This window comes from Cnephaeus nilssonii, assembly GCF_951640355.1.
Source record: "Cnephaeus nilssonii genome assembly, chromosome: X".
Lineage (NCBI taxonomy): Eukaryota > Metazoa > Chordata > Mammalia > Chiroptera > Vespertilionidae > Cnephaeus > Cnephaeus nilssonii.
The window spans coordinates 95,045,881-95,073,590 of record NC_137071.1 but is presented as its reverse complement, the minus strand read 5'-3'; positions in this window follow the sequence as shown (position 1 = coordinate 95,073,590).

Here is a 27,710-nt window from a genome sequence, read left to right as displayed (position 1 = left end):
AAAATTAAGAAATCAATATTTTAAACATTTTGCTGGTTTTCCTCTTATGGCCTTCTTTTTTGGCATCTTAAGGAGTTGTTCTTCCTGTTTTCTCCACTGTCTGATCATACATGCAGTGGGAGGAGGTCCAAATTGTCTCTCTGCAGCTCTATTTCCATGCTCTTTTGCATAGCTGATTACATGCAGTTTGAATTTTGCAGAGTAAGACAATTGCTTACCAGTATTTTTTTTTATTTTTTGACATTTTTATGGGTTCAGAAAGTTCTGGTCCCTGTTGCATCTGCGCACTCTCCACTTCCACCACAATTACGGCATCAGCTGACATCAGTAACAATAAGGCTCATGATTGGAGGAAGCCTGTTTGACAAGGTATGGACAATTATGCACCCCAACAGCTTCCTCCTCAGCTGACTTCCATGTATAAGCTGCCCCTCAATTTTCAGTCTAACAATTTTAGAAAAAGAAATAGCGTCTTATACACGGAAAAATATGGTACCTATAAAAATAAAAGAAGTAGTAATGCAAGCTACAACATGGGTAAACATTGAAAACATGCTAAGTGAGAAAAGCCAGTCACAAAGGACCACATATTGTATGATTCCATTTATATTAAATGTACATAATAGGCAAATATACATAGAAAGAAAGTTGCTCAGGGCTGGAGGGGGTGATGGGAGATAACTTACTAGTCCAGGGTTTCTTTTAAGGAAATAAAAATGTTCTAAGATTGATAGTGGTGATGATTGTACAACTCTGTGAATATACCAAGAACCATTTAATTGGATACTTTAAATGAGTGAATTATAATATGTTAATTGTATATCTATAAAATTGTTATAAAAAAAGAAGAAAAAAAGTATTTCATCCTATGGACCCTGAGGTCAGGGGCCAGAGTAAACACTTTCATATTTTGAGGTCTATTTTATCATAGTTTATTTTTCAATCTCTAGCACATTTTAAATTTAATGATACAGCTGGTACTTTTATGTCCCATTTATCTAGGCAACAATGAGGAGTTTATTTTGCCACAAAACTTCACATTTTAAAAACTGAATGCATTTTTGGGAATATGATGAAAACTGATCATTTGTATTAACATGATCTCCTGCCTTTGGGGACCCTTACTAGGCATAGGTTACAATCTCTTCTGTGACTCCCTTGGCCACACTTGAAAATGTGGAAATAAGAAGGTGAAAGGCTGGTTCACAAATACAAATGTGGGATTCAGTTATAGCTTAGTCTCTCCAATGACTACTGAAGCCAGTGATGATATCCCATACTGGTATAGAGCAAGCACTTCATGCTAATGTAGTATAGGATAGAAGAATCTGACTCCTGCCTAGTGGAAGCACAAAAGGACATCAATTCTCTTTATATGAATATTTTTTATTTAAGATGGATCACTATGTGGAACATGTTTTTCCTTCCTAAGATTCTAAAATCTTAAATGTATGACCAATTTCATATAATCTATGGTGTCTATAGTCCATGAATTAGAAAGTAACATTTTTATATGCATGGATTGAGAAGTGAATGCAGATAAAATGATATAAATAATATCACAATCAATTTTCTCTGAGTACTGATACAAATTGCATTTGGCTATGCTGTTCTAAACCCTGATTGCACTATCACACCCAAGATTTCTCAACAGATATGTCTACAATTCCAAATGAAAAGGCAAACGCAACTGATGATCTAATATATTTTAATATCTGGTTCCATTACTAATTAAAATAAGCAGGGTATAAGAGTAGGATTGAAAAATGTACATGCCCATACAACATCCTGATGGCCACTCATTTTTTCTGAATTCCCCATTGTAATGTTTTAAATACTAAAATACCTTTGAATTTTATATTACTGGTAAAAAATGAATTTTCTGATTCAGTGGAAACATGTATAACTCTTAGCTGATTCTTGATTTATCTATCAGGGCATAATATAGTAATACTAGAGGTCCAGTGCACGAAATTCATGCACTGGTAGGGTCCCTAGGAGCTGCTGGCTGCCAGCTGGGTACTCCCTCCCTTCCCCGGGCCGGCCCTGCCCCCTGGTCAAACTCCTGGACGAACTCCTGGTGGAGGGGACAATTTGCATACTATGTTTTTATTATATAGGATAGACTGAGACAAGTAATTCACTCCCCTCAAAGAATTTTTATATAAAAGAACACTTAAATGTACATATTTAGTTGTCTTTTGAGAACCACCTGAAAGGATCACATCTACTGGGACCTGCCATAGCTTAGAAACTAAATTTTTTATAAATCAATAGTCATTTACTAAATTGATACCCTGGTCTATTTTTCTACCCACAAACACTTCTGATAGCAAGTGTATAAGGTTCCCCTGCCACACACAGACAGACTCTCTGGACACCAATTGAGTATCTCAGAATTCAATTAAACTCTGATAATAACTACCTGAAGATAGAATCAGACTCCACAGATAATGGGCTCAGTCCCACAAGACCATCCCCTACTTCAGAACACCAATTAAAAGTCTTAGGCCTCCTGTACTTTTTATGGACCAGATATTAACATAACCCCATCCTCAGGTTCAATAATTTGCTACAATGGCTTACAGAGCTTATGAAAAATGGTTTATTTATGGTCATCAGTTTATTACAAAGGACATAACTCAGGAATAGTCAAGATTGGAAGAGATGTATAGGGCAAGGTATAGGAAGAAAGAATGTAAAACATCCATATCCTCTCTGGGTGCAGCACATTCCCAGCATCTTATTTTGTTCACCAATCTTGAAGCTCTATGAATCCTGTCATTATTTTTTTAATGGAAGTTCCATTATGTAGACAATATTGCTTAAATCATTGGCCTTTGGTGAAAAACACAATCTCCAGCCCTTCACTCATACCTGGAGGTTGGGTGGTGGGGATGAAAGTTCCATCTTTCTAATCATGTCTTGGTCTTTCTGGAAACCATATCTAGCTGTCCTAAGCCACCAGCCATCTCATTTAACATACAAAATGACATTATTTTCACATCTGAGGTTCCAATTATCTTAGAAGCTCTTGTGTCTACAACCAGTACTAAGGCCAAATATAACAAAAGATTCTCTTATCACACCTATGACTCAGGAAATTACACGAGCTTTTAGGAGTTCTGTGCCAGGAACCAGGAACAAGGACAACATATATATTTCTTGCCTTGGCCAGTTTTGCTCAGTGGATAGAGCGTTGGCTTGTGGACCGAAAGGTCCTGGGTTTGATTCTGGTCAATGCCATGTACCTCAGTTACAGGCTTCTCCCCAGCCCGGGCCCTGCTCGGGCCTCGTATAGGAGGCAACTAATCGATGTGTTTCTCTCACATCAATGTTTCTCTCTGTCTTTCTCTCTCTCTTCCATTCTCTCTAAAAAGCAATGGAGAAATATCCTTGAGTGAGATTTAAGAATTATATATATATATATATATATATATATATATATAATTTCTTATTATATCACAACATCACAGATACCAAGGTTGCTTCTTTAGTTGTTGAAGCTACAGGATCTATGAAAGCACTTTAGAGTCAAATAAGGTCTTAAGGTCATGTGTTTGCATCCCTTTGGAAATTAAAGCCTACTATTCCAGGCCTTATATAACAGAAATTAATAAGGTATCCATCATCATCCTTCCTCCCATGAAATCCAGCAAGAAAAACTATTGTTATATATGAAATCATAACATAAGGCACAATTAAAGACAACCCACTGAAGGGGAGAACATATTCACCAATGATACATCTGATAAGGGGTTAATCTCCAAAATTTTAAAGAACTCATACAACTCAACACCAAAAACAAAACAAAAAAACACTAACAATTCAATTAAAAAATGGGCAAAGGACCTGAATACACATTTCTCCACAGAGGACATACAGATGGCCAATAGACATAAAAGAAATTCTCAACATCACTAATTATTATAGAAATGCAAATTAAAACCACAATGAGATATCACCTCATACATGTCAGAATAGTTATCATAAATAAATTGACAAATAACAAGGGTTGGTGAGGATGTGGAGAAAAGGGAACTCTCGTGCACTATTGGTAGGAATACAGATAGACGCAGCCACTCGGGGAAACTCTATGGAGTTTCCTCAAAATATTAAAAGTGGGACTGCCTTATGACCTAGCGATTGCACTTCTAGGTATATATCTGAAGAAACCCAAAACACTAATTTGAAAGAATACAGGGTGGGACAAAAGTAGGTTACAGTTGTTCATATGAAAAATAATACAATAATTAATAAATGACAATACAAGAATAAACGGTTTCACATACTCACAACTATATAACTACTTTTGCCCCACCCTGCATAGGCATCCCTATGTTCATTGCAGCTTATTTACAATAGTCAAGATATAAAAGCAACCCAAGTGCCCAATTTTGCTACTGTTAATGAATCGTAATGTAAATATCTGTGTTTTCCGATGGTCTTAGGCTCTACAGCAGCGGTTCTCAACCTTGTGACCCACAGGTTGAGAACCGCTAGCAGGGTCGCCTGAGACCATCAGAAAACACGAATATTTACATTATGATTCATAACAGTAGCAAAATTACAGTTATGAAGTAGCAACAAAAATCATTTTATGGTTGGGGGTCACCACAACATGAGGAACTGTATTAAAGGGTCGCGGCATTAGAAAGGTTGAGAACCACTGACCTAGAGGGTATTATGTTAAGTGAAATAAGTCTGACAGAGGATGGCAAATGACATATAATTTTATTTATATGTGTACTCTAAAGAGTAAAATAAAGGAACAAACAAAATAGAAACAAACTCATAGATACAAAGAACAGACAGATGGTTGCCAGAGGGGAAGGGGTGAAGGGTTTTTGGTGAAAAAGGAAGGACTTAAGAACTGACTGCAAATTGGTAGTTACAAAATAGTCACTGGGATATAAAGTACAGCATAAGGAATACAGTCAATAATATTGTAATAATTATGTATTGTGCCAAATGGGTTCTTGAAATATCAGGGGGAATGGTTTGTAAAGTATATGATTGCCTAATCATTATGCTGTACACCTGAAACTAATACAAAATAATATTGAATGAAAACTGTAATTGAAAAATAAAATTTAAAAAAAATAACATAAGGCACAATTAAGTAAATGCTGCCACAGAAATATAAGGAAAATTCTAACTTTTGTAATTACTTACTAGCATGGAGAAACTAAACTAATGCTATAATTTTTTTTGCTATTGTTGTTAAGTGTTTGTTTCCAATCTCTGAGGTTGGAGTTACCCAAAACCAAAGAGTTCTCTTCATCCATTGAAAAACTTTTGATACTTGAATGGTGACATATTTTCCAATTTCCCTAGAGGAACAAAAGCCTGAGACACAGCCCTGTATATCCTATCTATAAAACAGTAATATGCAAATCATCACTCCGCTACACTCACAAGCCACGCCCACCGGCCACGCCCACCAGCCAATCAGAAAGCGGATATGCAAATATACCTAACCAAGATGGCTGCAGCCTCGGAGAGCAGTTGTTGGAACTGGGATATTGGAGCCGAAGATCAGAGGGGAAGATCAGAGCCAGCAGGGGTCCCCCACAGGTGATCAGAGCCAGCTGGGGTCCCCTGCAGGCGATCGGAGCCAGCTGGGGGTCCCTGTCCAGGGCCCGAGCCTCAGCCAGAGGCTTGCGGCATTGGCTGGGGGTGGAGCTGGGCCACTGGAACCAGCTGGGGTCCCCTGCGGTGATTGGAGCCATCTGGGGGTCCCTGCCCAGGGGCCGAGCCTCAAACAGAGGCTTGTGGCATTGGATGGGGGCGGAGCGGGGAGGTCAGAGCCAGCTGGGGGTCCTGCCCAGAGCCCAAGCCTTGGCCAGAGGCTTGCAGCCTTGGCCGTTGGGGTGGAGCCTGGTGATGGGAGCCTGGCGATCAGAGCCAGCTGGGGTCCCCTGAGGGGGATCGGAGCCAGCTGGGGGTCCCTGCCCAGAGCCCAAGCCTCTGCCAGAGGCTTTAGGCCTTGGCTGGGGGTGGAGCCCACGAGCGGAGCCAGCTGGGGGTCCCTGCAGGTGATTGGAGCCAGCTGGGGGTCCCTGCCCAGGGCCCAAGCCTCAGCCAGAGGCTTTAGGCCTTGGCTTGGGGTGGAGCCCTCCAGCGGAGCCAGCTGGGGTCCCTTGCAGGTGATCCGAGCCAGCTGGGGTCCCTGCCCAGAGCCCAAGCCTCTGCCAGAGGCTTGCGGCCTTGGCCGCTGGGGCGGAGCCTGGCAATCAGAGCAAGCTGGGGTCCCCTGTGAGCGATCAGAGCCAGCTGGGGGTCCCTGCCCAGAGCCCAAGCCTAGAGGCTTGCAGCCTTGGCCGTGGGTGGAGCCTGGCGATAGAGCCAGCTGTGGGTTTCTGTGGGCAATTGGAACCAGCTGGGGGTCCCTGCCCAGGGCCCAAGCCTCACACAGAGGCTTGCGGCCTTGGCTGGGGGTAGAGCAGGGCGATCAGAGCCAGCTGGGGGTCCCTGCCCAGGGCTGGAGGCTTTAGGCCTTGGCAGGGGTGGAGCCGGAGATCACAGGAGATAGGTGTGAACTACAGAGGAAATACCTTTTCTGACCACTCATTGGCTAAGCTCCCTGTATGCCACTGGTAATATTCTTAGTAACTTGGGTATAAGAATCCAAAAAAGTGATCTAGGGCTTTTCCACCACACTCCTGGAGAAAAAAATGAAGGTCCACTGCTGGAGGGCTAAGAAATGTCATAACCTGCCCTACACGGTTTGGCTCAGTGGATAATGTCTAGGTTTGCCAACCGCAGAGTCCAGGTTAGATTCTGATCAAGGGCATATACCTAAGTTGCAGGCTCCTCCCTGGCTGTGGCCCAGGTCAGGGCTCAGGAAGGAGGCAAGCAATCTAAGTATTCCTCTCACTTTGATGTTTCTCTCTGTCTTTCCCTTTCTCTTTCACATTCTCTAAAAGTCAATGGAAACATATACTCAGGTGAGGATAAAAAAAAAAAAAAAAGAAAGAAATGTCATCCTATCTAATAAAAGAGTACTATGCAGATTGATCATCACTGCAACACACAATATCGCTGCCCCCATGTGGTCAAAGATCCTGCCCCCATGTGGACACAAGATGGCCACCACAAGATGGCCAGCAGGAGAGGGCAGTTGGGAGGCACCCTGCCTGCAAGGGAGGGCAGTTGAGAAGGACCAGGCCTGCAAGGGAGGGCAGTTGGAGGTGATCAACCCTGCAGGAGAGGGCAGTTAGGGGTAACCAGGCCGGCAGAGGAGGGAAGTTGGAGGCAAACAGGCTGGCATTGGAGTGGTTAGGGGGTGATCAGGCTGGCAGGCAGAAGCGGTTAGGGGCAATCAGGAAGGCAGGCAGGCAAGCAGTTGGGAGCCAGCAGTCCTGGATTGTGAGAGGGATCCCAGATTGGAGAGGGTACAGGCTGGGCTGAGGGACAACCCCCCTCTGTGCACGAATTTCGTGCACCGGGCCTCTAGTAAGAAATAATAGTGAGATTTCTAATGTGAACACCCAAAGCAAAACGCACAGAGAGGGAGCATGGTAGAGATTCTGGTTCAGGGCAAAGACTAGAGTCAGACAGCTTGAATTTAAATCCTGATTCCTCCTTCTTATCTAAATAATATTGGACAAGTTAATTATGCTTCTGTGCTTCAGTTTTACCATATGTAAAATGGGGATAATAGTAGCACTTACTAGAATTGAGTTAATTCATATAAAGCATTTAGAATAAAATTTAGCACCTAGTAAATGCTCAATAATCTCAGCTAGTATCATTATTAATGTTAAAGACTGCGATCATATTTTATTTTATTTTTTAAAAATTTATCTTTATTGTTGAAAGTGCTGTATTATAGATGTCCCCTTTGTTTGTGGTTTTTATTCAATTGACCCCCCTCCACCCTGTACCCATCCCTCCCAGACCTTCACCTCTCTATTGTCTGTATCCATGGGTTATGCATATCTATATATATAAAAGCCTAAGTGACCATTGCAACTGAACAGGCTGCGTGGGGCGACTAGGCCAGCAGGGAGGTTAGTGAAGGGCAACCAAATGACTGAGCAGCAGGCTGCATGGGACGACCAGGCCCATGGGGGGGCAGTTGGGGGCGACCAGGCCGGCAGAGGGGGGCAATGAGGGGTAACCAGGTCAGCAGGGGGGCAGTTAGGGGCAATCAGGCAGGCAGGCAGGTGAGAAGTTAGGAGCCAGTGGCCCCGGATCAGGCCTAAACTGGCAGTTGGACATCCCCTGAGGGATCCTGGATTGGAGAGGGTGCAGGCTGGGCTGAGGGGAACCCCCCCCCATGCACAAATTTTGTGCACTGGGCCTTTAGTATGCATATAAGTTCCCCGGTTCATCACTCCCCTCCTGTTCCTACCCCTGCTTCCCCTCTGAAATTTGTCATTCTGTTCCATGCTTCTATGTCTCTGGTCCTATTTTATTTATCAATTTATTTTGTTCATTAGATTCCACACATGAGTGAGATAATGTGTTACTTATCTTTCTCTGACTGGCTTATTTCACTTAGCATAATAACTCTCCAAGTTTATTCATGCTGTTGCAAATGGTAAGAATTCTTTCTTTTTTAGAGCTGAGTAGTGTTCCATGGTGTAAATGTACCACATATTTTTTATCCACTCATCTGATGGTAGGCACTTGGGCTATTTTATATTTTAATTTATAACCTTTCAAATATAACTGTCTAGTCAAAAGAATACCTTAAGGAAATACTTGCATGAATATGTAAATAAATAGATAGAATAATGCTCAACAGAGTGCTATTGATGATGGTGGGAAAAAAAGAAAACCTAAATTTATAACAGGGAGATGGTTAATCTACACAATGAAATATAATGAAGCTATTAAAAATGGCAAAATGTATTCAAATGAGTATATTTTAAAATACAACTAATTGTTTCTATGCTTATTTACAGTGAAAGAGAAAAAATAACAGATCACAAACAATGATACTAGGTGATCTCATTTGAATATATATATGAGTGCATGCATTCAGAAAGGACCTTATTAATCATAGGGGACAAAAAAGTCTCATTAGGTATATAAAACAAAATTTAACTATAGTGTAAGTAGCGGGATTAACAGTGATTTCTCCCTTCTTTTTGATTATCAGTATATCTTTTTAATATTTATTGCAGATTTATTTTAGTCCTCATTCAAGCACCCACTGACTGAATACCCCATGAACCTGTAAAGACTCCTCTGTTCTTCATTGATATTTCTGACAATTGCATTCTCCATTTATTATTACATTTTTCTACTCCATTGATAATTTGTTCATTTTGTCCAATCAATTGTACACACATGAACACATAAATGTTTACATATCAACCTACATGTTATCATTGCAAAACATGCAAAAATATAATAACCGTGCAAATTTTTCACAATTACTCAAAGTCCCTAATTTACATTAAGGTTTACTCTTAGTCTTGTACATTCTACACGTTAGGTCAAATGTATAATGACATGTGTACATCTTATAATATCATATAGAATATTTTCACTGCCCTAAAAATACTCTGTGCTCTGTCTGTATATCCCTACATCCCTAACCCTTGGCAGCCACTGATCTTTTTACCTTTTTTTTCTATAATGGACAAGTAAAACATGTGTAATACTTTTAAAAAATCTTTCAAATTTTACAAAGAAAAAAGATGTTTTTTTTTTAATTTTTTACCAAGATGACTTGTGAGAAGATAATTACATCATTTAATGTAGAGAACATAAGAAACTTGGTTAGGATCAGTTGAGAGATCCAATATACATGAATTAGACTCCAATGACAAGCTATGTCTAGACACACTGTTTTAGCTCAATTTATGTCTCTTTAAATATATAACTCAACAATTTTTTTATTTGTTTAATTTGAATATAAGGCAAATTTAATAGCTTTACCAAAAGTTCAATTTGCTAAAACTTTTACTTATCTTGGGATAACATTATTTTGATTCCTCCTGTAATTATGAGCCCTAAGACCCAAGGATGCATTGCTCCTATTTCAGCACCCAAGTCAACCTGTAAACAAATTTTTCCTGTGAATCCCCTGAGCCCAAATCAGGCAGAGTGGGATTTTTCCAAAGGACCTCACCAAATATATAGGTTAGAATTCAAAGAAAAGGAGTATGCCGGAAGTAAGCACAGTGCCTAACACAGGCAACTAATTCTTTTACTTTGTTTTTTTGTTAATGCTCACCCAAGGTTTTTTTTTAGGGACAGTGGAAGGTAGGGAGGGGGAAAGATGGGAGAGAGAGAGAGAGGAAGAGCGAGAGAGACAGACATTGGCTGCCTCTTGCATGTACCTAGATGTACCTAGACTAGGGCTGGGGAATGAACCTGCAACCTAGGCATGCACCCTTGAAAGTGAATCGAACACACGACCTTTGGTGCATGGGCCAATGCTCTACCACTGAACCACAACAGCCAGTGCAATAAATATATTTTTTACTGATTTCGGAGGGGGAGAAAGAGATAGAAACATCAATGATGAGAGAATCATTGACTGGCTGCCTCCTGCACATCCCCCACAGGGGATTGATCCTACTACCCGGGCATGTGCCCTGACCAGGAATCAAACAGTGACCTTCTGGCTCATAGATTGATGCTCAACCACTGTGCCACACTGGCAAGGCAGTTTTGCTTTCTCTTAAAGTTGACTTGCTTTCAAAGCTCTCTATCATGTCCATTCTACCTGTCTCCAACCTTATTTCTAGGTGGAGGGTTCATATTCACCCCCAGGTAGCTGACTCCTAAACACTTAGGCATTCTCATGGGCTAGCCTTTGCTAGGTACTATGGACGACACAAGCCACATGTGGTTATTTGAACTTAAGTTTAAATTAATCCAATTTAAATTTAAAATTAATTTCCTCTGTCTCACCAGGCTTATTTCAAAGGCTTTGTAGTCAAATATGGACAGTGGATATTGCATTGGATAGCACAGAACCTATCTATCATTATGAAAACTGTATTGGACAGTGCTGCTCTAGAGTCTCGACCACTCTCAAGTATACCTAAAACTCTCAGACAGTTCTGGTTTGTTATGATGATTGTGTGTTTTTTTCCAGATAATTCTATCAGAGTCAGGAATTACTTCCCCCTTTAGGTGGGACATTGCATCCATACTCTAGCCTCAACTTGGTACAGATTCATTTTTTCTCTTCATCATAGAGCAACTGTAACTCTCACTCAATTGAAGTTACCTATTTAAATAATAAAGCTTATATATCACAACAGATTCCATTTATAGATCGAATCCACCTCTCTTTGGAGCAGAATCCACAAACAGGAGGTATGTGTCATTAATTAGGTATCCATTCAATAACTATGTCATCCTGATATTTTGCTTTAGCTCCTAAAGAAGTCTTGCTGTATTCCCATTATCCTCCTATGATTGTGCAGTTATCACTGCCTTGATTCAATTAACTTCCTCTGATCCTCCCTCAGAGTTTGCATAATGTGAAGATTTCACACTAAACCAATCTCCTGGCTGACTGGAACTCTTCTGTAGCTTGTGAGGCTGTAGCTACTGAAAGGAACATCTTTCTGGCCTTTTGGTTTACAGTCCTCATTAAATTCATAAATTATTACATATAGTGTCCCTTTGGGGAGAATATTTTGCTTCAAGTACAGATTTAATGACTCAGCCTTTCTCGAGGTTTTTTTTCACCTCCCATATACCTGGGGTGCTCATTAAAAACAAAATGATCTAGACTGATTTCTTACACTCTTAAAGTGGCCCCACTGAGTTAGAGATTCAAATACTCTAGTGCCATAGCTTTCTAACTTTTTTGAGACTGACCCTCTATTGACCCAGCATGTGCGTGTGTGCATACACGAAGTAAGTGTCAAAGCAATGTTTGCCCTCACTTCATGTGATGCTTAAAAGATTATACTTACTTTGTTCTCATATTTTTATTTAATCACCAAACAATAGATTACAAATTGGTGTGGACTGTTATGGTTGTAAAGCAAGAGATACCTAATTTGAAGTAGCCTAAGTAAAGGGACTATGTTTTGGAAAGCTATGGAGTGTTCAAAAAATGTCAGAGAGCAAGAAGGAGGGGAACTGGATGAAAGACAATGAAAGGATTAGGCAAAGAACATATATGCATAACCTATAGACACATACAACAATGTGGTGATAGCCAGAGAGAAGAGGGGATGGGAGTTGGGTTGAGATGGGTAAAGGGGGATGGAGATGGGGACATCTTTAATAGTGTCAACAATAAAAATAAAATTTTAAAAAATGAATAAAAAAATGAACAACCAAGCTTCCATAAGGTAATAATCAAAACATTATGATCTAAAACCAGGGGCTTGACCACTGTCAACTTGCCATTGTTCTCTGTCTCTTTCAGTCTCTCTCTCTCTCTCTCTCTCTCTCTCTCTCTCTCTCTCTCTTTCTCTCTCTCTCCTTTTTTCTCCTCTCTTTTCCTTTCTCTTTGTCACTCTACCTTTTTCCATGTCTCACTTCTGCTTAAGAGTGTTGACATCTATCCCTGTAAAGCTATACATATGGCTACCATAGGGATTTTTTAAATCTCAGGGAAAGAACTCTGATTGGACTACCTTGCCATATGTGCCATCTTTCCAAAATGACAACTGATCCCTGTGGCTGGCTTGATAAGGTCATATGAGTACATGGAAGCACTCATATGAACCATGGACAGTATTTAGGGTGCAGTTTCTGCAAAGAAGTGGTGAGAACAGACATGTCACTGTTAAGATAATCATTGGAAGCCAAATAGCCATTTCATTTTATGAAAAATTTATCTTACCCTTAGACTTACTAGCATATACACATCTCCTTCCTATAATATGCTTGTAAAAATACCCCTCTTCTTATTATCTTTAACATCAAGAATAATGTAATTTTTCCACATGCAACCATATATATGCATTTCCAGATTTCCTCTATAAGAGACAACCATAGGCACAGCATCATCTCCAAGTCAAAGATCTAAAAATGACATCTATTCTTCTTAACAACTTCAAATGTGGTTCCTTATGGTCATACACCCTATTGTTAAATGACAAATTTAATTACCCACAAGATAACCAATATATAAAAGTGGAACAAAAACAGAATAAAATAGCAAAATATAAAAATAAAATCCCCTCCCATTTAAGAAAGGGAGAAAGAGAAAAGGTGCATAAACTTCACCCTGATAGACAGGGATAACAAAATGAATTGATGACATTCCTTTGTTGACTAATGTTTTAACTGGGGAAGGAATTATTTTACCAGTCAATCTTATGGCTCTAGGATCTGTTTCCATTTTTCAAGTCCTCCAAGGCCATTCCTGATAAAAGAATTAACATTAGTTAATTAAACAGATATTTATTGAATGTCTATTTTATTCCAGTCACTGTCCTAGGGGTAGAGATACAGCTATGAATAAGACAAGTCTCCTGGCTCCTGGCTTAGATTCCAGGTGAGTGAGTGTGGGATAAACAATATGTGCAGTTACCTCCCCAGGATCTCACCTGAAGAAGGATTCTCTTTAGTTAGCACCCTGGCTTTCCCCAAGTTGGGTATAGCCTAATGGGGTACTCCTAGTTGACAAACAGCTCAGCTTGGTGCAGGTCTGGGTCTCCCCCTACTGTCCTCCCCTGCAGGCCTGATTGCTCACAACTGCCCTCCCTCGCAGGCCTGGTCCCTCCCAACTGCCCTCCCCTGCAGGCCTGATCGCCCACAACTGCCCTCCCCTGCTGGCCATCTTGTGGTGGCCATCTTGTGTCCACATGGGGACATCCATCTTTGACCACATGGGGGCAGCCATCTTGTGTGTTGGAGTGATGGTCAATTTGCATATTACTCTTTTATTAGATAGGATTCTGGATTACAAGGGAAATCCTTAGAAGATTTGGGCAGTAATGATCAGGGTAGGTTGACTGGAGGATTTATCATTTTCACAGACTGTAGGAAAAACAGGAATCTATTCAATAGATAGAATGTCAGATATAAGAGAATAGCATGAGTAAAAGAGTGTTGGTAGGCAGTTCATCGAAGATTCTGAGACAGAATTAGACTAGTTTACATGGTGAAGTATTATAGAGACCAGGGTTAGGGAAGTCTGCAACGCCAAGTTAAGAAATCAGGCTATCCTATATAATAAAGAGCTAGTATGCAAATGGTCATCACACCCTCACACCCTCGCACTGGGGCTGGGGGACCTGAGGCCAGGCCAGGGACTTGAGGCTGTGCCCCCCACCCCAGTGCCAGGCTAGGGGACCTGAAGCTGTGCCCCCTGCCCACCAGGGCTTGACCAGGGACCTAAAGCTCCGCCCCCCACCTGATGGGGCTTGATGGGGGACCTGAGGCTGTGCTCCCCACCTGGCGCCGGGCCGGGGGACCTGAGGCTGCGCCCCCCATCCTGCGGGGCTTGACGGGGGTGGGCCTGGCCAAGTCTGGGTCTCGCGCAATTTCAAGGTGTGTGCGGGTGGGCAGGGACTTGACTCTGGGTCCCGTGGCGCACCCCAGACTCTGACAGGAGGGAGATTTTCATATACATTTTACTAATTTTCTTTCATCTCTGACATTTCTATTATAGAGAAAGGCCAAATAGCAATATTAATAGATTTCCTCTAATTAATTCCCTTTTAATGTACACAATTTTCATGCACTGGGTCACTAGTTTATTAATGAGGAGCCATTGACTGTAAAGAAGGGGACTAGAAAGAAATATGATCATATAGCTTTTAAAGATTTAGATGGAACATTATTAATTCAATGTATATGAGACTGACTCAGGGACACAATTTAGGAAGCTATGACCATAGGGCATATGAAATTGGTCAGGGTTAAAGTGATTTTCCTGATAATTTGAGAGAAAAATACAGTGACATTAATTTTGAAAAAATAGATTGAATATCTATTTCGATGTTCTTCCATTTTACCTATGTAGAGCAAGACAACAAAAAAAACAAGTTGTTCTTTTTCTCTTAAAATGAAATTTAGAAGCTCAAGTTTCTAATTAGAAACTCTCACATTATAATTGATTATACATTTAAGTTAAAACATATTAATAGGAAGGAATATTTTTCACAAAAATATTTGTTCCTGCTTTATTCTGCTATATCAAATGTCATTTCTAGGAGTGTCTTATATTTATAATAGGAAAAATATCAAAATTGATGAAGGATACAAAATATAAATATTTTAATTAAAATATATTGAACATCCATGGGTAAAAACAAATGAACCATTACATAAACCTCATACCCTATAAAATTAAATAAAAATGGATTACGGTTTTAAATGTAAAATTATAAAACTTTTATATAACAACATAGGAGATGTTCTTTAGGACCTAGGGCTATGAAAAAATTTCTTAGACTTGAAACCATGAGCATGATCCATAAAAGGAAAGAGTGTTATATTGGACCTGATTACATTTCTGTAGGGCAGGGAAGTTGTCTGGTTCATATACATATGTTAGGGTGTAAATAATTACTCAGTATTTTGTCAAGACTCAATAAATATTTATTGAATGAATGAATTAATTCATGGAAATGGACTAATTATGACATTTGTTTGCACTGTATTTATAATAAAAAAGGGGGGAAAGGTAAAACAAATAGGCATTTGATTGCATAAGGTTGTGAATGGAGGGGGTTAAAGATTTAATAGCCACAAATTTTATTTTTATCTTTTTTCAACAAATTAACCTATTTTTTGATGTGATAAAAAATACCAGTTGTTTTAGCATCATGTCAAGTTAGAATTTTAGAATTTAGTCCCAAAATGACACCCAGCTGCTTACCTCCCAATACAGACTCCAGTGCTGAGGAGAATGAAATCACTCTCTCTACTCCTTTATCTCCCCCAGTATTCTCTGGATACAGTATTGAAGTTCTCTGCAGTGCACCGCTCCTCTGTGTCGTCAGCCACAACCCTGTTTCTCATTCTGCCTTTATTTGTATTTACACAGGAGTCAATTTGTGATTCAATCCCTGGGTGTCAGTGTTTCTGTACTGATATCTGGGGCTAAAAGTCCTCTCTACCCAGTATTTAGATTTTGTTTTCCCATACACATTTTTAAAATTTTGCTGTGTAAAATACTATTACGATGATGAAAAGACAAGCTAGCAAGTAAAACGAAATATTTGCAAGCCATATATCTGTCCAGAGACTGGTATCTAAAATATATAAAATTTCTCAAAAGTCAACAGAAGAAAATCAAGCAATCTGATTTTAAAATGAGCAAAAAAACAAACATGAAAGAATATTTCACTAAAGACAATATACAGATGGTATATAAGCATGTGAAAAGATGTTCATCATCATTAGCCATTTAGGAAAATGAAAATTAAAGCCACTATAAAATATCATTATACACCTATCAGAATGGTTAAAATATTTAAAAAAATATAAGTGATAACACCAAATGTTAGTAAGGGTGTGAAGAAACTTATCACTTGTACATTGCTGGTGGTGGTGTGTTTGTGGGACTCTGGAAAACAGGTTGTCAGTTTTTTAATAAACAGACAAACATGCAACTACCATATGACCCAGCAATTGCAGTCATCTATAATAATAAAAGCGTAATATGCTAATTAGACCAGATATCCTTTCAGACGACCTTCTGGATGACCTTCTGGACGACCTTCTGGACAAAGCCGGGGCTGCGAGGGAAGCCCGGGTTCCGGGTGCCAGAGGGAAGCCGGTGCCAGCAGCCAAGGGAAGGAAGGCCTACTCTTGCACTTCATACATCGGGCCTCTAGTAAAAAATAAAAACAAGCCTGGCCAGCGTTGCTCAGTGGTTGAGCATTGACCTATGAACAAGGAGGTCATGGTTTGATTCCTGGTCAGGGCACATGGCTGGGTTTTGGCTCGGTCCCCAGTGTGAAGCACGCAGGAGGCAGCTGATCAATGATTCTCTCTCATTGATGTTTCTATCTCTCTCTCCCTCTCCCTTCCTCTCTGAAGTCAATAAAAATATATTTTTAAAATCTTAGATTCACACAAACACCTGTACACAAATGTTTGTAACAGTTTTATTTTTAACATTCTTCCAACTATCTTCCCATCTCTCTGCCACTCTTCACACCATAACTTTTCTAAAATACTGACTGTACTCTCTGTCACCACTTGGTCACCTGCTCCTCTCTTTTCAACCTTTCCAATACTGCCTCCAGGTCCTATCATTCCCCTGAAACTGTACCAGTCACGGTCACCAATGGCCTCCATTGTCCAATGGCAACAATCACTCTTCTGTCCTAATGTTGCTAGAACTCTCAGCAGCATTTCACACAGCTGATCATCCCCTCACATAAACACACTTTAAAAAAATCTTGGCTTCCATTAATCACCCTTTTCTTTTCCTCCCTCCCTTGCTATTCATCTCAGTTCCCTTTTCTGTCTCCTCCTCATCAACTCTAATCATCCAGTCTAAATTAGGTCCCCTACTCCAGTCATCTTCTCTCACACTTTTCTAGGTTTTTTTTCTTCTTCTTAGTACTTCTAAGTAATTAAACTCATCTTGTTTATTTATTCATTTGTTTTCTGTTATCTTCCTCCACCCCACTAAAATGTAAACTCGGTGAAAGAAGAATGACTTGTGTGAATATCCTCATAACTTACAAAAGTGCCTGACTCAGCAGGGATTCAATATATATTTGAGGAATAAATAAAATAATACTGTATATTACAAACATACTTTTCAAATGGAAATCCTATAAAAATTAATAGATTAGCTGGCCCTTAAACATGTGATTTATTTACTGCAATAAGTAGGTAGTAAAAGTGGAATTATATTTGTACTAGTAGCCCATTTGCAGGAAGAATCCTGCCAGCGGCCGCCGTGCTTGCACCCGCGCGTGGCTGCCACCCGCCCTGCTCCGCCCCGCCCGGGCTTTCACTCTGGCAGCCACCTTGCTTTCCACTTTTCCTCCCTCTTCCTTCTAAGTTGTCTTCAGTCTTCAATCTTCCCTGCCTCAGCATATTCAAATTAACCCGCCACCTTGGTTTTGTAATTTGCATACTCGCCCTGATTGGCTGATGGGCGTGGCTTTGTCTGGTGAGCGTGGCTTGGGTGTGGCGAAGGTGTGGTCAATTTGCATATTACTATTTTATTAGGTAGGATGGTGTTCTTAAGTATTATACCCACTATCAGTTTAATGAATTCAGTTAGTACCACTTTAATATGTCAAATTAGAAGCTTTAAAATAGCATTAGGCAATGGAATCACCTCCTTGTAATTTTATTAGAAAGTCTCTGTCCAACCAAAGGCCTGCTTTTTGAATTTTAATTGGATATAGAGTGATTATTTGGGGCTTATTTGTTGATCAAAAGGGCAGACTTTATATGGTTATTTTGTCTCCCATTGCAACCAAGAATATCAATCATTGAGCACAGTGACCAAAGTAAAAGAACTACAAAACTAATGATCATGCATTTCAAAGGTAAATAAGTATACAAAGCAAATTTATCAAAATACTAGAGGCCTGGTGCATGAAATTCATGCATGGGGGGGCGTCCAAGCAGTAGTAAATCCACCAGCAGGGAGCATGTAGTTCAAAGAAGGAGATAAATATTATGTGTTATGAACTTAGAAAAAGAGAAACAAATACTATAGCTTCTTATTTAACCACCATCATTGGAAAAATAATTTTTAAGATAAATGAAACTTAACTCTTGATGTGTTGGATATTTTTATTTGCTGAGTTACATATTTTTAAAAGGTATTTCATCCTTTTTTGCTGGCAAACTCTTCACTTGTCCACACTCATAAACAACATATTTTACTTTTTGAAGTCTTCTAAGCCTGTCTTCCCACTCCTAAGCAATAGCCTCCTGTCACTCAGTCAGGGATCCTGGAGAAGGAATTTCACAGCACAAAGTCATCTGGAAATTTTTTTTTACATATTTTTTTCTTTATTGATTAAGGTATTACATATGTGTTCTTATCCACCCATTGTCCCTCCCCCAAACCCCCAACTCATGCCTTTACCCTCCTGTTGTCTGTGTCCATTGGTTAGGCTTATACGCATGCATACAAGTCCTTTGGTTGATCTCTCCCCCTTACTCCCACCCTTCCTTACCTTCCTTCTGAGGTTTGATGGTCTAATCGATGCTTCTCTGTCTCTGAGTCTGTTTTTGTTCATCAGTTTATGTTGTTCATTATATTCCATAAATGAGTGAGATCATGTGATATTTATCTTTCTCTGACTGGCTTATTTTGGTTGGCATAATGCTCTCCAGTTCAATCCATGCTGTTGCAAATGGTAAGAATTCCTTCTTTTTTTACTGCAGGGTAGTATTCATTTGTGTACATGCACCACAGTTTTTTAATCCACTCATCTGCTGATGGGCACTTAGGCTGTTTCCAAATTTTAGCTATGGTGAATTGTGCTGCTATGAACATAGGGGTGCATATATCTTTTCTGATTGGTGTTTCTAGTTTCTTGGGATATATTTCTAGAAGTGGGATCACTGGGTCAAATGGGAGTTTCATTTTCAGTTTTTTGAGGAAACTCCATACTGTTCTCCACAGTGGCTGCACCAGTCTGCATTCCCACCAGCAGTGCAAGAAGGTTCCTTTTTCTCCGCATCCTCACCAGCACTTGTCTGAAAATTTTTAAAATTTAAAATATTATGTTTTTTTTCAAAGTATGACAGATGTTCCCTCCTCTCTTTGACCCTATCCACCCTGCATCTGTAATACTTTGAACAATAAAGATAAATTAAAAATAAATAAATGAATATTATGTTGATTCTGGTGACCTTTCAAATAAAAGCATTAATTAATATCTGATGGTTAACTAGTTTAATAGGCAGCATAGTGAAATGGCAACAATATAGTTGAATTTAGTCTTCACCTCTTTAACTTCAATTTTCTAAACTTTACAGTGAAATGATTGGCTTTTCTTATATTTCTTTTTTTTTTTTTAATCCTCACCCGAGGATATTTTTCCATTGACTTTTAGGGAGAGTAGAAGAGAGTGGGAAAGACAGAGAGAAATATCCATGTGAGAGAAACACATTGATTGGTTGCCTCCCCCAGAAGTCCCAACCAGGGGCCAGGCCGAGGAGGATCCTGCAACCTAGGTACTTGCCCTTGACCAGAATCAAACCCCTGGACCCTTCGGTCCACAGATCCAGGCTCTATCCACTGAGCCAAACCTGCTAGGACCTTTACTTGTATTTCTAAAATAACTCCAGCCTCCAATATTTGATAATTCCATTAATAGGCTTCAATTAACAATCTTACCTTATAATAGAGAAACATGCAAATTGACCGCACCTCCGCTATGCCCACGATTGGGCCGGCAGGAGGCTGGGGGCGGGACTCCGGGTGGCATATCTGCCGTTGAGAAGATCAAGATGGCGGTGCCCAGTGGCCGGGCCCAAGCCGCCGCTCCCGGGGGTGCCTGGGGCCATCAGCACCCCGGGGGGGCGTGGCCAGGTGATCGGCACCCCGGGGGGGCGTGGCCGGACCCATGCCGCCACTCCCCGGGGTGCCTGGGGCGATCAGCACCCCGGGGGGGGGCGTGGCCGGACCCATGCCGCCGCTCCGGGGGTGCCTGGGGCAATCGGCACCCCGGGGGGGCGTGGCCGGGCCCATCGGCACCCTGGGGGGGCGTGGCCGGACCCATGCCGCCGCTCCGGGGGTGCCTGGGGAAATCAGCACCCCGGGGGGGCGTGGCCGGGCCCATAGGCACCCCGGGGGGGCATGGCCGGGCCCATGCCGCCGCTCCCGGGGATGCCTGGGGCGATCGACACCCGGGGGGGCGTGGCCCGGCCCATGCCGCCGCTCCCGGGGGTTCCGGGGGTTGATCTGCCACCTGGGGGGGTGTGGCCTGGCCCCTCCCGCCCCTCCCGGGGGTCCGGGGGTCGATTGGCCACCTGGGGGGTCTTGGCCTTGCCCATCCCGCCCCTCCCGCCGCTCCCAGGGGCGGAGGCTTTCCAGGCCTTGGGCACCAGCGGGGAGCCTGCACTGATAGCAGGAAACCACTGGGGGTCGGCTCCTGTGATCAGTAGCAGGGACGCTGGGTGCGGCGAGCCCAAGGCCAGGAAAGCCTGGGGCGGAGGCTTTCCCGGCCTTGGGCACCAGTGGGCAGCCTGCAAGGATGGCAGGAAACCACTGGGGGTCGGCTCCTGCGATCCTTAGCAAGGATGTTGGGTGCCGCGGAGCCCAAGGCCACAGCCCGGGGCCAAGCCCTGACCCTGAAAAAGGCAGAAGGCGGTGGCCACAGCCAAGGCCTGGGTCCCTGGTGCCGGCAGAAAACTGGTGCAGGCAGCCAGGTGAATGAAGGTCTATTGCACGAATCTTCCTGCAAACGGGCTACTAGTAGTATTATATAAAAATGCCCCAGAATCTAGGCATGGTTTAGGATGGAACCTTTATTATATTGCCAATATTTTATTTTATTTCCTTATTAAAACTGTACAGACTTAAAAGCAGGCACACAAATTCCTCCAAAGTAGACTTATCTTCAGACTTTAAGGACAGCATTTATAGCTCAGAGAGCTAGGAGCTACATGGAAATGACCATTTGGGTTCAGCCAATCCTGAATTCACTTCAAGGAGTTTAGTAATTCTGTTATTGTTGTTATTATTTTTAGTCTAAAATAATTTAAATTTAAAGTTTAAAAATTTGAAAAGAACAACTAAAGTATACCAGTGATGTGGGGATATGCAGTGATAAGCTGATGAAATATTCCTCATTTCATAGTTTAATTTGTTGTTATTTATTTGTGTTTTATTACAGGATATAGACTGTGACCACTGAGTTTGTTACCAAGAAATTCTCAGATGCTTTCAGAAAAAGAGATAAATCCCCTTGCTATCCTTTCCTCTATTTTTATAAGAATTAATAAACTTGGCTATCTGTTCCAATGCCCACCTTTTCTCTCTGATTCTTTTTTAAACTTTATCTTTATTGTTGAAGTATTACAGAGGTTCCCTTGTTTTCCCCATTGACCCCTTCAAGCCCACCTCTGCCACCACCCCTGGCCTTCACCACATTATTGTCTGTGTTCATGGAATTTCTTTGATTTCTTATCTCTATTCATCTCTAGATTCATCCTCCTGAAAACTGTTTCATGTAGAAGTTCATATCTGAAACTAGCTTTTAAGACATTTAAATGACTTAAAAAGTGATGTTTTAGTTTATAGCACTTACAGATTTCTGTGCTTTTATAATCAGATAATCCATGTAAAGCTCTTAGAACAGTGCCTAGAAAATGGAAAGCTCCCAATAAAAGAGTAATTGTTATCATTAACCAAAAATTTTATTGTGAGCTCTCTTTTATATTCTCCCTTTGGAAATCTTAAGTGGCTGGTGTGAAGTGTTATTTTTTAGAGGAAAAATTCATTGGTATATAATTAATATATAAAATTTATCATAATTAATGTTTGGACATTTGCATATACCTGTGACACAGTCACCATAAACAAGGTAATAAACATAATTCATCATCTACAAAAGATTTCATGTGTCTCTTGTTCTTTTTTTTGTGATAAGAACAGTTGGCATGACATCTACTCTCTTAACAAGTTTTTAAGTATATAATACAGTATTGTTGACTATAGGCAGACTGTTGTACAACTGATCTTTAGAACTTATTAATCTTGTATAACTGTAATTTTATATCTATTGGCTATCAATTCCCCATTTCCACCTTCCTCCAGGTCCTGGCAACCACTATTCTATTCTGTGTGTCTGTGTGCTTAACTTTCTGAGATATCTCATATAAGTGGAATCATGCCGTTCTTGTCCTTCTGTAACTTTACTTAACATCTTCCAGGTCCATCCACGGATAAAGAAAATGTGGTATATGAATACAATGAAATATTTTTTCAGCCTAATGTGTTTCTAATGCTATGACTGCTATTGCTTTGCTTTATCATCTCTAATTTAATTCATTCACATGTTATAGATAACAGATACTATAATAAGCGCTCTACATACATTAACTCATTAGTCCTTTACTAAAAAGGGGTGTTTTGTTAACTTGTTTTACAAATAAAGAAACCAGGACCTATAAGTCAATTATCTTGTCCAAGACCACGTGACTCTAAATGATGGAGCTGGAATTTAAAACGCTCACACATATGTGGAATCTAAAGATCAAAATTAACTGATGAACAAAATAGATCCAGAGACATAGAAACATGGAACAGACTAATGAATCTCAGAGGGAAGGCAGGGGTGGGTTGGTGGGTGGGAAAAGATTAACCAAAGAACTTGTATGCATATATTAGTATTCATACCCCATGGACATAGACAATAGGGTGGTGAAGGCCTGGGGTGGGGGGGTGTGGGGATGGGCTAGAAGGGGTCAATGGGGGGAAAAGGGGACATATGTATAACTTTGCACAATAAAGATTAATTAAAAAATAAAATAAGCCTTGGATGGTTTTGCTCAGTGGATAGAGCATCGGGCTGCAGACAAAAAGGTCCCAGTTTCCATTCTGGCCAATGGCACATGCCTGGGTTGCGGGCTCCATCACCCGCCCCAGTAGGAGGCGTGTAGGAGGCAGCCAATCAATGATTCTCTCTCATCATTGATGTTTCTATCTCTGTATCCCTCTCCCTTCCTCTCTGAAATCAATAAAAATATATTTAAAAATAAATAAATAAATAAATAAAATGGAGCATTCAAATAAATAAAATAAAATGCTGTCCAACTACAAAGGTCAAGCTCTCTTCACAGCACCAAGGACCGACTTCCTTTTTCTTAAAAGAGAAGGTGCTTTCATTATTAAATCATTAATTGCATAAAATAGAATATATAAATTTAAAGCTATAATGGACTTAGTTGTGAGCTGAAGTCAATTTATATTAATTTGGGAAAGTAGATTGTGTCTATCTCTTCCCAATCCATATTTAGTGACATCACATTGCTAGCTTGAAATCAGCTATGGTAGATGGGATTATTTATACCATGGAAAATGGCCAATGCCACAAACACTATAAATCAAGTCTTATTTTTCTCTTTTCACCAGTGCACTTTTGGATCTAGTAGTACAGACTGTTTTGTGTATGGGGAAACTAAAGGTAAGAGGAGGCTAATGGCTTATCCAAAGTAACAGAGCTAGTGTGTGGCAGAGATGGGACTATAACCCAGGTTCCCTAATTATAATGTTGAAGTCGCTATTATCTCCCTTATAGGAATAAAAGTGTGTGTGTGTGTGTGTGTGTGTGTGTGTGTGTGTGTGTGTGAGAGAGAGAGAGAGAGTTCACTCGCATGGTGTGTGTGAGTGTGTGTGTGATGAGAGAGAGAGAAAGAGAAAGAGAGAGGGCGAGAGAGGGCGAGAGAGAGAGAGAGAAGTATATCACAAAGTACAAGAACATTATACGTAGATACTGCATTGGAAGAAAGGTTGAACATTATTTAATTCAGTAATTCCCAACAATAATTACCATTGGAATTACCTTGGGTAGTTGTTAAAAATAACAATTTCCTGGACTACCTACTGAGTGAGGCACTTAAAGCAAATCTGCATGTTTAATTTGAATCTCTGGGTGTTGTGATGCAACTGCAGACTGACATTTGGGAATTGCTTTACATAGTTCAGTCTTATATGTGTGAAACCTCTCTACATAATTCATGCTTCTATCCTTTATGGGTTTAAACTTAACTTTCAAGCTTTAAGCAGTTTATTCCTTTAAGTCATTTTTTTTTTGTGTGTAACATATAATTTTTAAACATTACAATGCAGCACAAGTTTCCAGAAACTAAATATTTATAGTTTTTTTAAAATAACAACTTGGTATAATAAAGAGTAGATTTGTTCTTGGGGCCTTTATATTCACTGTCTTCTTTGGGATTCAGGAGAGGATTATCAGAATATGTTTTTGTGTGTGGTTGTGTGTACAGAATTGGAGAGAGGGTGGCCTCATTTTAGGGCTCTGTAAGTAGCTTGGAGGGTTCAGAGGATGCACTCAGTGAAAAGGCATGGAATGTCCCACTGAAAGAAACCAAGCGTGATCACTGGCAGGGAAAGCAATAAAAACAGAGACTTTGTTCTCAAAAGCTTGCTGAAAGCATAACATTGGGCTATTGAGACAGCTCAGTCTCTCACACATACCCCCACTCCTCTTTGCCAAGGTGCAGGACAGCTCTGTTCAGTCCAGTGCACAGAGAATTCCTCCCTCTGAAAGGAACCAAGTAGCTCACAGACAGCAATAAAGTTCTTGAAAGAATGTGCCAAAGAAAAGTTTCCAGTCTTTAATTTGTTTACAACTTAAGCCTGAGGTTTATCAGCAAAGATGATTTAGAGGCCTTCAGGCTTAAGTGAGGATTTTTTTTAATCATGCAAAGCTCAAAGGGTATCAGCAGCTTCCAGAACAGTGTTTTTCTTTGGAATTCTTGTTTCTTTTGAAAAGATATCAGCAGAAGAGAGCATATTTATATACCTGTGGCCTATAGCCATGAAAAAGGGCTACCAAATATTTCTGGTGGTTGGGAGAGCTATGCACCTCATTGCTATGGCAAGCAGTATGAATTCAACTCTAGAATCTCAAAAAGTCTGGATAGTCTAATGAATGAATAAATAAATGGATGGTCTAACGATTAATGGAAATCAGTAATCTACCTGGTTGAAGTGCCTAAGAAACAAGCAAGAAGAAACAACACATCCCCAAATCCTTCCATGGAGAAGGAAATACTGATTCATTAATTCATTCATCAAAACTTTACTTAGCAATTACTATGAGCTAGACCATGGAGACAGAGAGGAGTGTCTGTCTCAGTGGTTCTCTATCTTGAGTGTTTATCAGAATTATTTGAATGGCTCCTTAAAACACAGGCTGTTGGGCACATCCCCAGAGTCTGAGATTCATTACATCTGGAGTGAGGCCCAAGAATATGAATTTCTAAGAAGTTCCCAGGTATTGCCGATTATCCAGAGATCTCAGTTTGAGAACCACTCACTTAGTACAAGTAAATGATTAGGCCAACAAGTAAATTATTAGATTGCATGGAGATAAGCAGTAAGTGCCATGAAGGTACTGTGGGAACACCGAGGACAGGCACTTCATTCAGCTTTGGGATAAAGGGACCAGAGGACATGGTAAGGAAAGGCTTTCTAGAGATGGTAACATTGAACTGAGTCTTGGAGGGTGAATGGGCTTTTCTATCAGGGAAAGAAGAATTGGAAAGGTATTTTGGATGGAGGGAAGAGCATGTGTGAAACGAGAGAGGTGAGAAATGGCAAGGTGATTTTAGGAAACTGCAAGTAGTTTGTGAAAAGCGTTAGGGTGAACAATAAGGATTCACCTCTAATTTATGAATTGAGCTTGTCAGAGAAGAGGCATGCAATAAACAGTTGTGTAAATAAACAGAATGGCACAGCACTATACTAAGTAGCATAGGCACTCTAGAATGATAGTATGTGGTTCTAAGCTCAATCCTCAAAGAGCTGTTAAATTGTTTGGGAGAGAAGACATGATGCATTCAAAGTGAAGTAGCAATTCATGAGAGACCACAGGTCAATGTACTAGATACCAACCAGGGAGGCTGCCTAAATCACAGTGATTTCCTGTCTCCTCTGGAAATGACACACAGCCCAAGGGCCCCTATGGCAGGGTCTACATTAAGTGATTCTGCCCCAGGCCATACAAAATTTGTCTAGAGATAGGTGTTTGAAGCAAACAGGCCAATCAGAGTGCTCTAGAATGATCAAAAATGAAATTCAGGAGAGTGTACATTCTTCTCTGATAGAAAGCCTGTGAGGTATACAGCACAGAAACTGTTGGTTGCCATGTTTCCCATGATGTGTAAGCAGTTGAGAGAAAGAAGATGCCATGCCAAAAGAGGCAAAGATGAGAGAGGGACAGAGTATTGGCAGCATTTGAGCTTCTGATTTTAAATGCCGGAAAGCCCAGATGCCCTTGATCTACCCACCTTTTCATGGTATCTATATATATAAAACCCTAATATGCAAATAGACCGAATGGCAGAACAACAGAACAAGTGAACAACCAAACAACCGGTCACTATGATGTGCACTGTCCACCAGGAGGCATGTGGAGAACATGGCGGGAGTCAGCAGCAGGCAGCAGAGTGTGGGACATGGTGGGCGTCAGACATGGCGGGGTGGTGGAAGGCTGAGCGGGGGTGCCAGACCAAGGCAAGGCTCCTGTCACTGTCATCAGCGGAGCCTCTGGTGGTTACTGAAAATTCTTTGTTCCCACACTCCGTGGTCCCACCCGGTGCTCGCACCTACTGCCAGTGCTGGAGCCGCTTCTTGCACCCACTGCTGGTGCCCGGCGCTGGCCTTGATCACTCATTGCCATCAGCAGATGTGAGCAGTGGCTACCGGCCCCGATTGCCCCTGAGGGCTTCTCCACCTCCCCCTGCTCCTGAGGGGCAATCAGGGCAGCAGCCGCCACTCACACCCACTGACAGCACCAGCCTCTCTTGCACCCACTGCTGGCGCTGGCCCCAATCACTCTATGCTGTCAGCAAGTGTGAGCGGGACTGGCGCCATTAGCACATGGGAGTGGTGGTGGCCGGTGCGGGGCTGCCAGCAGACAGGGTGCCAGGGGCCATGGCGGGAGGGGCCAGGAGGGGGTGCCAAGGATGGGCCAAGACCTGCCCCTGTGCCCACCACAGCCTCGTGGCCCACAGTTCCTTTCAAGGTGCACAAATTAGTGCACTGAGCCCCTAGTATTATATATTCTTCCATAGCCTTCCAGTAATTTTCCTTTCTCCCCCCCCCCTTTTTTGCTTTAGCTAGATCAAGTTGAATTTCT